The sequence below is a fragment of the Ambystoma mexicanum genome, chromosome 1p (assembly GCF_040938575.1).
Source record: "Ambystoma mexicanum isolate Mex_15411 chromosome 1p, UKY_AmexF1_1, whole genome shotgun sequence".
NCBI lineage: Eukaryota > Metazoa > Chordata > Amphibia > Caudata > Ambystomatidae > Ambystoma > Ambystoma mexicanum.
Window position 1 is genome coordinate 1,217,648,696 of NC_090921.1, and position 13,775 is coordinate 1,217,662,470.

A 13,775-nucleotide genomic window follows, 5' to 3' on the forward strand; every position below is an offset into this window, starting at 1 on the left:
AAGTCACAACTCTGGGGATCATCTTGAAAATCAACGCATGTAGTGAAATCATTCACCCACATGTTAGGGAAATTACCCACAATCTTTGTTGACGTAAAGTTGAGAAGCATGGTAGAAAGGCTGGGTGAAACCCAGGCACCGTTTAATATCTGTGTCCTGTTGTGTCCGGCAACGGCTCAGTAGGTCATGGTAGGAAATCTAGGAGCTGCCAAATTGACAGTCCCCAATGGCTTTGGAAAGTGCCAAAGATATACATTGAGTTATGGAAAATCACAGAAACTTGTTGAATATGAATTGCAATGCAAGAATGATAGGGAGCAGACAACATAGGCTAATCAAGGTGAAGGGTAGAGATTAGATTGCAAACATTGCAAGGATTGTTTCAGACAGAGAAAGAATCTCTAAGGCCCCATGCAGACAACCACTATTTTGTTTCCAATCAAGTCGCTCATTTTCTCTTCAGATCCATCTCTACGATTAAAGAGATTGTGCTAGGTACAAGTGCATACAAGCCTCTAGTGCTTCTAATGTACTCCGAAGACACAGACTGAGTCATGGTAACAGTAGCCAAACCCTCGGTGAACAGCAAGAGGCAGAAACACTTCTTTGTCTTTGGCAAACTCTGTTCCCCACTGCCTGAGTTACTTCATAATGTGGATGACTAGACTTGTAAGCCATGTTGTAACATGAGGCCATCGCCCAGGGCTGCAAATGCAAACAATCCTTTACCGACGGTGTCAGGAAACTAAACGTGCACTGCTACTCCGGGGTGCTACAAAGCCCCTCAACTCAACTGGCTAGGAAACAATGCGCCCAGTCACCCATGGAGTTCCAGGAACTGACATGGTCTGGCACACATCACACCACAAACTGGTACTTTCACACATGTACTCCCACAGGTGGGTCTGGAACAAGGCACCCAGCTATTCAACCAGCAATATCAACTCCCATATTCACCACACACACTGCTGCTTATGTATCTCTGAAATAGATTTCACACTCTGTATATTTGCTATACAATGGACTGACTGCAGCCCATTGGAAACTGAGAACCGTGCAACGCTGTAAACGGAATCATGCCACAGCCCTGCGAGCCCAAACGCATGGCAGGTGAGCGATGTACAAATGCCACATTCATAAACATTATAACCCCACTCCCTGCAATCAGTCTCATGTTCCATACAGAACCTGCTCCAATTTCACGTGTGCTACTAATGTTTACTTTCATAGGGACTTGTCTTGCAGCTTTTATTTTCTACATGTTATCCTTGCATGTGCGTATATCAGCATAAACAATTACAGCGAAGATTGTGTTAGTAAAAAAAATATAAAAAAGAGAGGACATGTATTGTTGCCTCCTTCACATTTATAGACATTTATTATAATATCAATAGAAATTTGACGAAAACCAAAGAAGAAAAGAGATTGCGAACACGACATCATGAATGTTATTAAAAAGAACGCATTAACGAAATATCACAATAAGATTACACAATATGTTTCTGTTATTGCATACTCTACTGTCAAAGATTAGCCAAACCTATAATTTCCTCCTAAAAAAAAGATATCTTCCTTGGGCACGTTTCCCATGATTGTCTCCCTTTTCTTTCTGCAGCTCATCCGGTATTTACCCTCCCTCCTCCCTGGTTCTGGCAGAACGTGTTTTCCTTGCACAATTGCCTTACCAAATTATTGCAGGTTAATAAGACAAATATGTCCAACAGATTTTTGGATTCAGAAAAGTTCAGAAAGTTTTACAAAGGGCAAGTGCACTGCTTTTTCAAAGACATATATGGGTGCTGTGATGTTACCTCAGGCCAAATTACGGATTTTCACGATAAAAGGAAGGCGCCGACTGGAGCCCATATTAATATTTACATATTAACTCTTGTGTTCAGTAGAAATTACTAGCACATGAAGATTTGCTTGAACGAGAAACGGCGGTCCAAGTAGCGATTTTGCTTGAAGTTTAATTGTTGGTCCATCTCAAAATACGAATGCATTTAGAGCGACTGGGGTCCAGGAACCAACTAAAAACAAGCATTGGCAATGCCAATCGTTTTTGCGTTTAATTATGTTGTTCACGTTGCATTTATAGGCAGCAGGTTGCAAGGAGGAGAGTGCAAAGTTTTAAGGGAGTGTGCGATAAGGTGTGCAGAATGAGAAGGGGAATAAAGAAAGGGAGGAGCCATTGATAGAGGGAGCCATTGATGATAAGCAAGAGGAAAGGGTCAGAGTGAGAGGGTAAGACACAGAGAGTGTGTGGGGTGGGATGAGAGGGGATAGGTAGAGGGGATCATTTGGATGGAGGAATAGAAGGGGTAGAGTGGGGAAGGTGGGTGGGGAATAAAAGGTATAGGGTGGGTGGAGCCAGAGAGAGGGGGTAGGCTTCAGTAGAAAAAGAGGGGTAGGGTGGGTGGTGGTACAGAGTGGGGTGCTCTGTTTTGCGTGGAATTCTGCGACTTGGTAAGTTAGCAATGAACTGGAGTATTTGCTGCATTTGTGGTTCAGTGATATGGATATGAAAAGCCTTTTTCTTAGGGTTGTGTGCAAAAATCCACAAATAGCTTTGAAATGTTTTTAAATTTGCATTTCAACTGGAATACCAACGCCAGGTCATCGCCCAACATACGTTTGAACTACTTAAATAAAAGGAATTTCTGTAGCCCTTTGTGTCTATTAATAGGCTATGTTTATGAACCAGACAACGTGCACCTGGCCCTAATGGATTGGCCAATGCCGTCATCAAGAACTACCCTGAATTTTGGTCCAGTCTATTAGTCATCCTGTTCGACAAGATCTTGAAACATGGAATAATCCCTCACTCCTGGCAATCTGCAATACTCGTCCCTATTTTTAAAAAGGGAAATAGATTAGATCCTAATAACTATAGGTCATTATCTATGTGAGATGCTACAGGAAAACTATTTGCATCCTTGCTATTGAGCGAAATGCAGAAATGGGTGGATTATGCCAACATTCTGTGTAAATGTCAGTGTGGATTTAGGCGAGATATTCCACGACACACAATCTCGCAGTGATGGACATTTTACGCACTAGAGCGCTCACCAAGTAGCAGCCTCCACTTTACGCATTGTATATAGATTTTAAGGCGGCATTCGATTCCATCCCCAGAGACAGGCTGTGGCTCAAATTAGAAACCATTGGGTACCCAAAGGGATTACTATACTACCTCAGACCCCTCCATCATAATACTACGGTCAGGCTCAAATTAGAACAGGAAGGGCATCTGACTAATATGGTTTACCAAAATAGGGGAGTCAAACAAGGGTGTGTCACTGCACCACTGGTCTATAACCTATATGTGCATGACATACCAGTAGTAATTGAGGCTGCTAACAACTGCCCCCCTAAACTTGGAGATTCTCATTGTTCTGTGTTAGCCTATGCAGATGACTTGGTACTGCTGGACAATACCATAAGCGGCCTCAGAAGATCTGCTATAGCACTATGGGAGTATGCTAATAACAACGGGCTGACGATTAACCTTGATAAAACCAAGATCATCAGATACTTGCATAAAAGAGTCAGTCGGGTCAACCTCATGGTAGGCAACACGAGCATAGCATACACACCATGCTATTGATACCTGGGGATCGAATTCGAACCACACGGTGACCATAACGCATGCAAACGGGTATTACCAAAGCCGCACAAGTGTCTGCCCTTATGGCTAGTTTTTCCTACAAACAGGGGGGGTTCACAATGTGGGCTACGCAGCATTTATACATCCAGGTGTTCTCTCCAATGATCACCTCTGGCTTAGAGGCGCTATGGACTTCGGATCTGGCTTGGCTCCATGTCATCGAAGGAAAATTTTGGCGCCGGATCCTGGAGTTACCGCCTGGAGTCCCGATGGCGCTTATACGGCTCGAACTCGGTATCCTCTCTTTAAAAGCCACTGTCCTAAAAAAGAGAGCAGACTTTTTTCTGAGGACGACTGGCGGCTCCACCAACCCTTTATTGATAACTATCCGACAGGAGTTTGGTCAAAGCTGCACCACTAGCTCACTGTACGAGTCCATGACTAAATTCCTAACAGAGATAGGATGGAATCACAGAGGAACTAGCTATTCGAAAGCTGTGCAAAATGTGCTCCATATGCGGGTAGTCTTATGGGACTGGCTAGAAAACTATGCCCATTTGAGCAAGCTAAAGTGATACCAGTTTGTCCATCACAGACACTATGACTTCATGAAGCCCCAGGCATACCTAAATCTCTGCCCAGCAATCAGACTCAGACGGTTCATCATCTTGCTAAGACTGGAAAAACTCCCCACTAGGATGAACTTGGGAAGTAGAGCAAAAATACTGATAGAAGATCGAATTTGTCGACTCTGCAAACGAGCAGAAACCCCTGTTACTGCGAGACATATACTAACTAAATGCCATGTCATGGCCAAATCCATCCAGGAAATGTTAGCCAAATATGTACATAATTTAGGAACCATTGGCGATCAATCTTTTTGGCAATATTGCATAAACTCTGGGAATATGAGCCTATTAGTGGCTTTATACAACATATGGACAAGGATTGAATCTAAATTGGGCCCTCTGCTATAAAGTGTGATCAAAAATAACCATACTAACTGTGACTGAAGTTAACCTGAGTTGAGTATCAGCATAATATTTTACAGGCAATATTCATTTCTTCTTTTTAACATTTCCTGTGGCTGATACAGGAAGGTATCTTGGTAACTGTGTAATCATGTGAATATTGTGTACTTTATTCTTATTCTGTTTTACCCATTGTGTATGTTTGTTTTTTTATATGTGTAAAGTTTAATTTACTTGAACTAAATCACATTAAATAAATTAATTAATTAGTACAAAATGCATTGCCTGCCCCATGGGCCCCAATGCCTCACATGCACACGATTAATGTGATTGTGTGTATGCGAGGTGCTGTTGGCACTGGGTTAAGGCATGTTTATATTACTGGACATCTATCATAGATGCCCAGTAAAAAAAATGACATGCCTTTCCCCTGCGTCCCGACCTCCTCACACATATGATATGATATGATATGATTTTTTATTTATATCGTGTGGTTCAATGTGATTATGTGTGTATGCCAGGCACTGGGGCTCCAAGGGGGCAGGGATGGTATTGTTTACTGGTCATCTATCATAGATGTCCAGTAATAAAATACCATGCCTGTCCCCTGGGCCTCACAATTGCAAACATACACATACTATCAAAGTGATTATGGGTGTATGCAAGGCTCTCGGGGGTCAGGGGCACAGGTATGGCATTTTGTACCAGACATCTATCATAGATGTCCAGTTATAAAATACCATCCCTGTCCGCTGGATCTCACAGCACCTTAGAGAGAGTGATTTTGGCCGGTGGGGAGGTGAGTTGTGCAACAAAGGCATTTTTAAATGCCTTTGTTATACAAACCTCCTACCCCCATTTGCCAAAATCATCTCGGAACAGCACAAACACACACACACACACACTTACATAACACACACACAGAAAGCACTCAATGTCTCATTCACTGTCATGAACATCGATGATGCACTGACTCATAACACAAGCATACATGCATCCGTACACATATTTAAATAATAAATACATTAATATACAAACACACACATTTACACAACATACACACAACCACTCTCTGTCTCTTTCACATGAACACCCATCATGCGCTTATTCATCACACAACCATCCTTGACTCATTTCAATCTGGCTTCCAGCCTGGTAGAGGGACTGAATCTGTTCTTAATTCGGTGATGGATGACCTTATGTGTCTTGTCGATCATGGTGGTGTCAGAGCAGTCCTGCTTTTAGATCTATCGGCTGCTCTCGACACCGTCGATCACTCTTTTCTAATCTCCCGACTGTCCGAAGCCGGTATCTCTGGCCAGGTCCTCAAATGGTTCATAGCCTTCCCGACTGGTCGTTCTCAGTCAGTTTCTTGTCCGCCTTTTTGCTCTGCCCCTGTCTCTCCCTCCTGTGGTGTCCCTCAGGGCTCAGCACTCTCCCCTATTTTGTTTAATATCTATATAAGATATCTACTGTTTCTGATCGAATCTCATGGGTTTCGCTTTTACTCATATGCTGATGACACCCAGATACTGGTCCGTTTGGACCTTACAAAATCGGAAACTGCTAAGAGGCTAAAAAACTGCCTGGAGGAGCTGGGTATTTGGATGACGCTGAACTGGCTCAAGCTAAATGATACTAAAACCGAAGTTCTGGTTGTGGGTAGCTCTACCCCTCATGTGTTCTGGACGGCCAACTTCTGGCCCCCTTCACTAGGCCCTCTCCCTAAATCTGTTCTATCTGTCAGGAATTTGGAAGTACGCTTCTCGGCCACTCTGACCATGGATGAGCAGGTTGGAGCAGTTTGCAAATCGGGTCACTTTAAACTCAGGGTCCTCCGTAAAGTCTTCCCTTTTATTCCTACGGCTAGTCAGGCACCTTTGGTGGCAGCCCTTGTTCTTAGCGTCCTGGACTAATGTAACTCACTATATCTAGCCCAATCCAGCTATCTTATTGACCGTTTGCAGCTACTCCAGAATGCTGCCTCCCGTTCTATCATCCGCCCGCCTTCTGGAGCCCGGATGACCGCCATAATTAGACAACTACATTGGCTCCCTGTTGCCCAGCAGATCCTGTTCAAATCTATGTATATGGTCCACCCATCCTTCTATGGAATGGGAGCAGAATATCTGCAAAGTAAATTCACTCCCTACCAACCAAGACTCTTCATTCTCTTAGCGCCCGGCGGGTGGCAGTGCCTCGGTTTAGACTAGCCCGAAAGGGTGCCCGTTCCTTCTCAGTAGCCGCTGCAAGAGCGTGGAACCTACTTCCCATTCCATTGCAAGACATATCTGACCACCTTGCCTTTTGGCCAGGACTAAAAACTTTGCTCTTTTAGCTGCGCTTCGGCATCCAGCCTTTACCTGCTCAGCGCCAAGATGCCCTCGGGTGTACGTGTGCTTACAAAAATGCACCTAATTTAACATAACATATCATAACATAATATAACATACATGCATCCATAAACCTATTTAAATAATAAATAAATGAACAAACACACACATTTTCACAACATACACACAGCAAGCCCTCGCTGTCTCATTCACACGAGTACCCATCATGCACTCACTTTTAGCACAAGCATGCACGCATCCATACACATATTTAAATAAATAAACGAACATACAAACACACACATTTACACAACATGCACACAACAGTCATGCTCTTATGCAAGCCAGCATCAATCATCATACATTAATTCACCTAATAACATAAGCATGCACGCATCAATACACATAATTTAAATTTAAAAAAACAGAACATAAACAAACTAACTGTCTGCCGCGGGTCTTTCCTCACCAACATTCAGGCCCCTGCTAGCATGAACAGTAAAAGCTTCCTGGTTTCTGCTCATGCGTAGAGGGGCCTGAGCGTAGGTAACGAGGCACCTCACTCCAGCCTGCTCTGTCTGAATGTGTGAGGAGAGACAGGAGCACCCCCTTGCACATATAGACATGTAGTTCCCCATCTAGAATTTCCAATGAGCCATGGGAGGCTGCTGAAGCAAATGCCCTCAGCCTTTCATGGCTCATTGAGCTTGCACTGCTAGGGAACTTTAACTGTTAAAGATACATGGTGTTTCCCTTTGACGGTTAAGAGCACTGCCTCAGCTGAAAAAAACAGCTGAGGGAGTGCTTGTGTTTCACTGGGCTAGCACCTTGATAATGGGTCAGAGGGGGCCTAGACCTGGTGGATCGATGCCCCTGCATGGTAGTTTTCCACTCGGTTTCTTTCCCAATGCTACAGAGAAGAAAATGTGTTGCAGTGCAATCCTTCTTCACCACAGTCCTTTTCTCTTGCCAGTATTTTAACAGTCCTTCTTCTTCGTCATAGTCATTCCTTCTTCTTTGTAACAGTAGTCCTTCATCATAGTTCTTGTCCTTAACAACAGCCCATCTCCTTTATCACAGATTGCTTCCATAGCCTTTCTCCTTCATAAAAGTCCTTCATATCATTTCTTCTCCTTCATCACAGTCTGTCTTCATTACAGTACTCCTTCACACTCGTTCTCATTTGTCAAAGTCACTCTCCTTCAAAGTCATCATCACAGTCCTTCTCCTTCTAACAGTCCTTTGTCACATTCCTTCTCCTTTGTTACCATCCTCCTTTGTCATTGCCTGTCTCCTTCATCACAGTCTGTCCCCTTCATCAGAATACTTTTCTTCATCACAGTGCTTGTACCAAGACGAAAAAACTCAGCAATGAAAGTGACATCTAGACCTCTTCTTCCATGGCTAAGCTCTTCTTCTTCTGTATCCTTACCGTATGTTAAAAGATTCTCTGTATGTCTAAACTCTCCAACGTACCTTGGCTTGGTAACATAACGCAACAGAAGCGTGTGTAAATCTTAACACATGAGATTCAATTCAATTTAAGCCAGATAATATAAAGATACAAATCATGGCGTGAGTATTGATCAGAGAATTAACTCATATCAAAGATTCATCAAGTGAGTTACTCTACGATCTCCAATTTTCAAACAGCTGATGTCTAAAATAAGGCTTTCACTTAGCTGATGTGGTCACAAAATGTATCTCAATACATACATAGCAATTGGCTTTGGAATACCCTTTGCAACCTGTCTACTTAAATCATTGACATTTCTAAAAATGTCCCAAATAATCAAACCAGTAATCGATCTTTGTGGCAATCTCTGATGGCATTGCAAAACAATATTTTAGCTGTCCACCATTATATGAAACATCCCCAAAATCAATAATGCAGATTACATGTTTCCTTCACATGATACCATATGTAGCACAAGGAGAACTCACAATGCAATAATTCACATTTTCTGATTATGATCATTATTTTTGACTTGCCAAATTATTGTAAACAAGATCACAAGAAAAACAAGAGATCACATTCTAAATGCATGCCCCTTAGGGCCAATGATTCAAGCGTCTCTATCAAATAAATGTCCTTCTGCAAGAGTCTCCCATTTAGATGGCATTGTGCGGAAAGACATATGCACGCTTACCTTGGATAGTGGTGCGGGCAAGGTTGTTCGTTTCACTGGGCTGGTAGGGCGTTCAAGCTTTGCGCAAGATACAGTGGGAATGGAGGCAGTCCGTGGATCATGGCAATGTGCATGGTTATGAGCAGTGGTACAGATAACTGGCGAGCTGTTCAGTGGCATTGTTGAGCAGCGTTGAGCTACAGAGAGCTCTGTTGGCCTTTGGTGATGGCCTTCGGGGACCGGCTTCATCAGTTGCTGGGGTTACCAGCTGATGCCGGCCAATAGCACAAAGCGATGCTGGGGTGTAGGTGTTAGGCAGAATTATATGCAGTACCCTTTTGGAACACTACATACAATTAAGACTAGACGTGACAGTAACATTTCACCTTTGGTACAAGCCTGTACTACACAGTTATAGTGGTAGCAGGAGCGGAGCAGCCAGACTTATCTCAGTGAGCAGTACAAATAGTTACACAAAAGACAGCAATTACTATGATTCAGGCAAACACTGACTCAGGTTTCTAAGTAAAAGAATATATATTTATTTACTCAACAGTTGTATAACATTTCACTATCTAAGCAAGTTAAAAATCACAATCATAAATACACCACACCACTTCCCTTAAATTCCAGACAAGTTAAGCTCACAAAATGAAGTGGGAGCAAAATGGCACTCCAGAAATTTAAAAGGGAGGGAAAGACAAAGTTAATAGAAATTAGGTAAAATCAACAGGTAAGTACTCAGGGCAATTGAACAATAGAGTCTACAGTGAGGAGATCAGCTAGAAAAGGCTTAGGGCCAAAGTCAATCGGTCAAAAGTCTTTTGCTCAAGATCACACAGTTCAGGGAAGTTCGCGGTAAAGTTCGTGGCACATATTCCGGACGAGGTTGATTGGTAGAAAAGTTAGTTCAAAGAGAAGAGAAGGACAAGCCCTCAGATTGGGGAAAGATTTCAAACACTTTCACTGCTGCAAAACGAAACGGACAACCGGATGTGCATAGTACATTAAAACGGAGAGGGAGCTGTAGCTGAGGCAGACGTTCCTGGTGGTTCCGGCAGGCTCACGGTTCCTGAAGCGACTATCAGACTGACACGAAGTAGGAAGACTGGAGGATCCTGCACCACCCAGGGAAGAAACCAGCAGCAGAGCAAAACAACGAATAAAAGGTGCACTCCTTAAAACCCAAGCAGGGTCTGACCTTCCTCGCTATCTGGCCCATTGTAGCTCTGTACAGTGAATTTGACCAGAGGAGGGTTCCTACCTTGTAGGTTGGGCAAACTGGTTGGTCCCACCAGCTCGCGGGAAGAAGTTTCCTGGAGGATCTTCTCTGTCGTCGGATTCTGGCGATTCGGACCTGCAGCAGGGCTTCACCGGGCGGTTCGGTCATGGTATGGGTCCTCTTCTTCCTGTTCCTTGTTGGTTCTTTCGTTCCAGTGGTGACTCTGTATTTCCAGTCCCAGAGACCTGCTTTTTATGCAGTTTTCCCCCATTCATACAGCCTGGCTGTCAAACACACAGCAGGGTGGCTGGCCTGGCAAGGCCAGTCCCATTAGGCAATCAGACAAGAGTGCGACTTGGGTTACCATGGGAACCCATGGCAGGGGTCCGAAGATCCCTCCCTCACATCCTGCCTACCTAGACTATCAGGTGCCTTAAGGAGGGCTTCTGTGCAGAAGCCCACGAAAAGACAGCGAACAAAGGAGTCATCCCCGGTTTGGCGCGCACAGAAAAACACGAGAAAGACTTTAACAAAAAGAAATGGTGAATAAACTCAGCCGGAACCAAAATAAAATGTATTTGGTCAAGCGGGTTTCTGTTTGAGGCTAATATAATAGCCTAAAACAATACCACGTCTATATAATATAATCGCGGTAGAAAAGTTAGGGTAGTTACCACTGCCAGTAGCAAAGTCTTAATGTTAAGGGAGCGAAACAAGGCTCCAAGAGGCACAGACAAAAAGGGATAAGAGTTAACCCTTTCCAATACTCCATGTAAGATGGGGTGTACTGGGTCTGTTGTTTAAAGTGACTATATAAAGTTAATGCCAACTTTACCTGTTTCTGGGGGACAGTAATCAGCCCCAGAAAAATGGAGTCGGTGGGAAGTCTTAAAGACAACCCTGTGCCACTGCACTGAAGGTGCTGTGTAACACACATAAAAATTGGTGCTCATGGAGTATGTGAGGCTCCAGTGCCCAAGATCACACAAAAGTGAAAACACACACAGCAAAACACATGTAAGAGTGGGAAAAAAGGCTCAAACTCTTAAAGGTGAAAAAAATAAACCCTAGAAATCCAGCAAAGCTGCTGAGGGACTCATTAGGTAAGGGAAATCAGCCATTTATGAGAATTCTCCCTAACAGTAGGCACTCCCAGATGCAGGCGGTGTGAGCGGCGGCAGCCATCTTCTTGTGGGGGTGATCACCTACACGGCGGTTGGAAACGACTTGCTCCTGCAAGTGTTATGATATGATAGGGCATTTATAATGCGCCTATACACAAGTGTTTCAAGGCGCGACAAGGCAAGGGAGGGGAAACAGAGGGAGGACAAAAACTACGACCCTACACAGCCTAGTGACATTCAGATTGCGCAAGTGCAGGGGAGGCATTACTTCCCATGTAACACATAACTATGGAAAACCTCATTTGAGGGAGGATGATACTTATGTAATGAGGCACTACTTACATAAGTAATCTTAAAAAAGGTACAAAAAGTACTACACAGAAGAGAGACAACGTGCAGGCAAAAACACATATTTATTAAACCCTCACAGCTGGGAGACAGAATTTCAAAACAGCTTGCAAGCTGAACTGGATGAAAAGGTTCTCAGCCCTACCCTCTGCTAATACACTTTTATACAACAAAACATTCATTACATTTTGAGGTGGCTCAAATAAGCTGTTTAGTGCAAAAATCCCTAGGGCCCCATACATTGGTGCAATCTTACTAGCTAACATATTTCCTGGAACTAAACCCACACCACCCACCTTTGACATCACAATCCTGAAATCTCCCTCCCCTCAATTAAATCACCATATGCCAACCAGCAGAACAACTCTCTGCTTCAATTGGCTGGAATAGTCCTCATACAAAACTAACCATGAAGCTGCAGCTTGAACTGGATTTAGTTGGCTTGAACAAAACACGAGCCCCTGAAGAACAGCACCAAGGTTGAAAACATTGTCCCATCTCTCTGATAGGTTCCCTTGCTCTTTCCATCTCCTACACTAACCTCCTTCTGCACACCTGGTGCCAGCTCTTCTTAGAAAGTACTCGTGCAGCACTGTGCTGGAAATCAATTCCTGCTATTTTATTTTCAATTGCTATTATATTCACTGCCAGAGCACCTGAAACTTATTGTGTGGGAAGTAGCTGGTGTCTGACCATGGAGAATTTTTCAGTTGGCAACAATTCTATGACAAGACCGGAGGCGAGCATTATGCTTATTCTTCTTTAATTACTGCTAACCGCAGCTTTTAAAATCTTCTTTTGTTTTCATCTATAACATTTTTTTTTTTTTTTACTTGAATGACAAAGAAAAAAGGAAAATATGAAAACATCATCTTTCCAAAACATCATAAACTACTCTTCCCATGAGGCTTCTCTGTCTAGTAGTCCCCAGCCTCTTTTTCAATGTCCAATCAGTCCATCTTCCTCACTATAAACCCCTGAAACTCTGGGTCCTTCCCTCTTCTTTTTTGCTGCGGAGCCACAGATAAGTACACACAGGAATAATCAATAAAGCTGTTGTTTCTGTATTGACATAGACAATTTTAACGTGTTAGGAGCGCGCGCGCATTAATGTCATAGCGCCGTAGCGTTCGTGCGTTTTCAATCTTGACTGACGAGACGCGAATTCGCGTTCGTTTTGCCCAAGGTGTTTCTTCGTCCGAGCGGCCGCCTGCCGAGCCCGCGAGTGATCTAGCGCTCGCTGCAGGGCGCAGGCAGCGGCCGCACGGCATCGCGTTTCGGGTGGTTGGGCTCGCGTAGCAGGCGAAGCAAGCCCAACCAACCCTAAAAACAAACGCGGAGCGCGCATGCGCAGGAGCGCGAATTCGCGCTCAAATTTCCGTTCCGAATAAGAGAACTGCAGACCCTTTCCCCCACTCGTTTTCTAACCCAGATGTACCCGAATTTCGCTATTTAACTAGCGTTTCGCCTGGGACCAGCAGAGGCATTTCTCATCTGGAGAATTTATAAAAAAATAAAAAAAAAAAAAAAAAAGGAAAGAAAGAGAAAGCATTTATTTTAACTTTCTGCAGACCCTCGGTGTCTTTACTTGAGAAGGCTGAGTGTCTCACCCACGAGCCTTCATCGCAGCACATACAATTCCATGGCTTATAACATGGAGAAGGAGGCTTGGAGTGAGGGGAGTGAAGGAGGTCTGGAAGAAGGTATGGAAGAGGACATTGACCTTTCCCAGAGCTTCAAAAGAGTACTGGGCGACTCATTGGTGCAAGCCGTGGCACTGGGAGTTAAGCCTCTGCAAGACAGGCTATCAGTCCTGGAAGAGATGCTGGGCAAGAAGGCTGGCACGCTCGATGATCCCGGAGAAGGGACCTCCACGCAAGATCCTCTGCGAAAAGGTGAGAAGGGGAAGAAAGTGGCCCGGAAGAGAAAATTCTCTTCTACTCCCCCGGGCGAAAGTACAGGGAAGAACAATTCCCTAGAGGTGGCTGATGCCTGCCACAGGCTTAAAAGTGCCTTCCTTACGAAGACAGCCCTGCCCAAC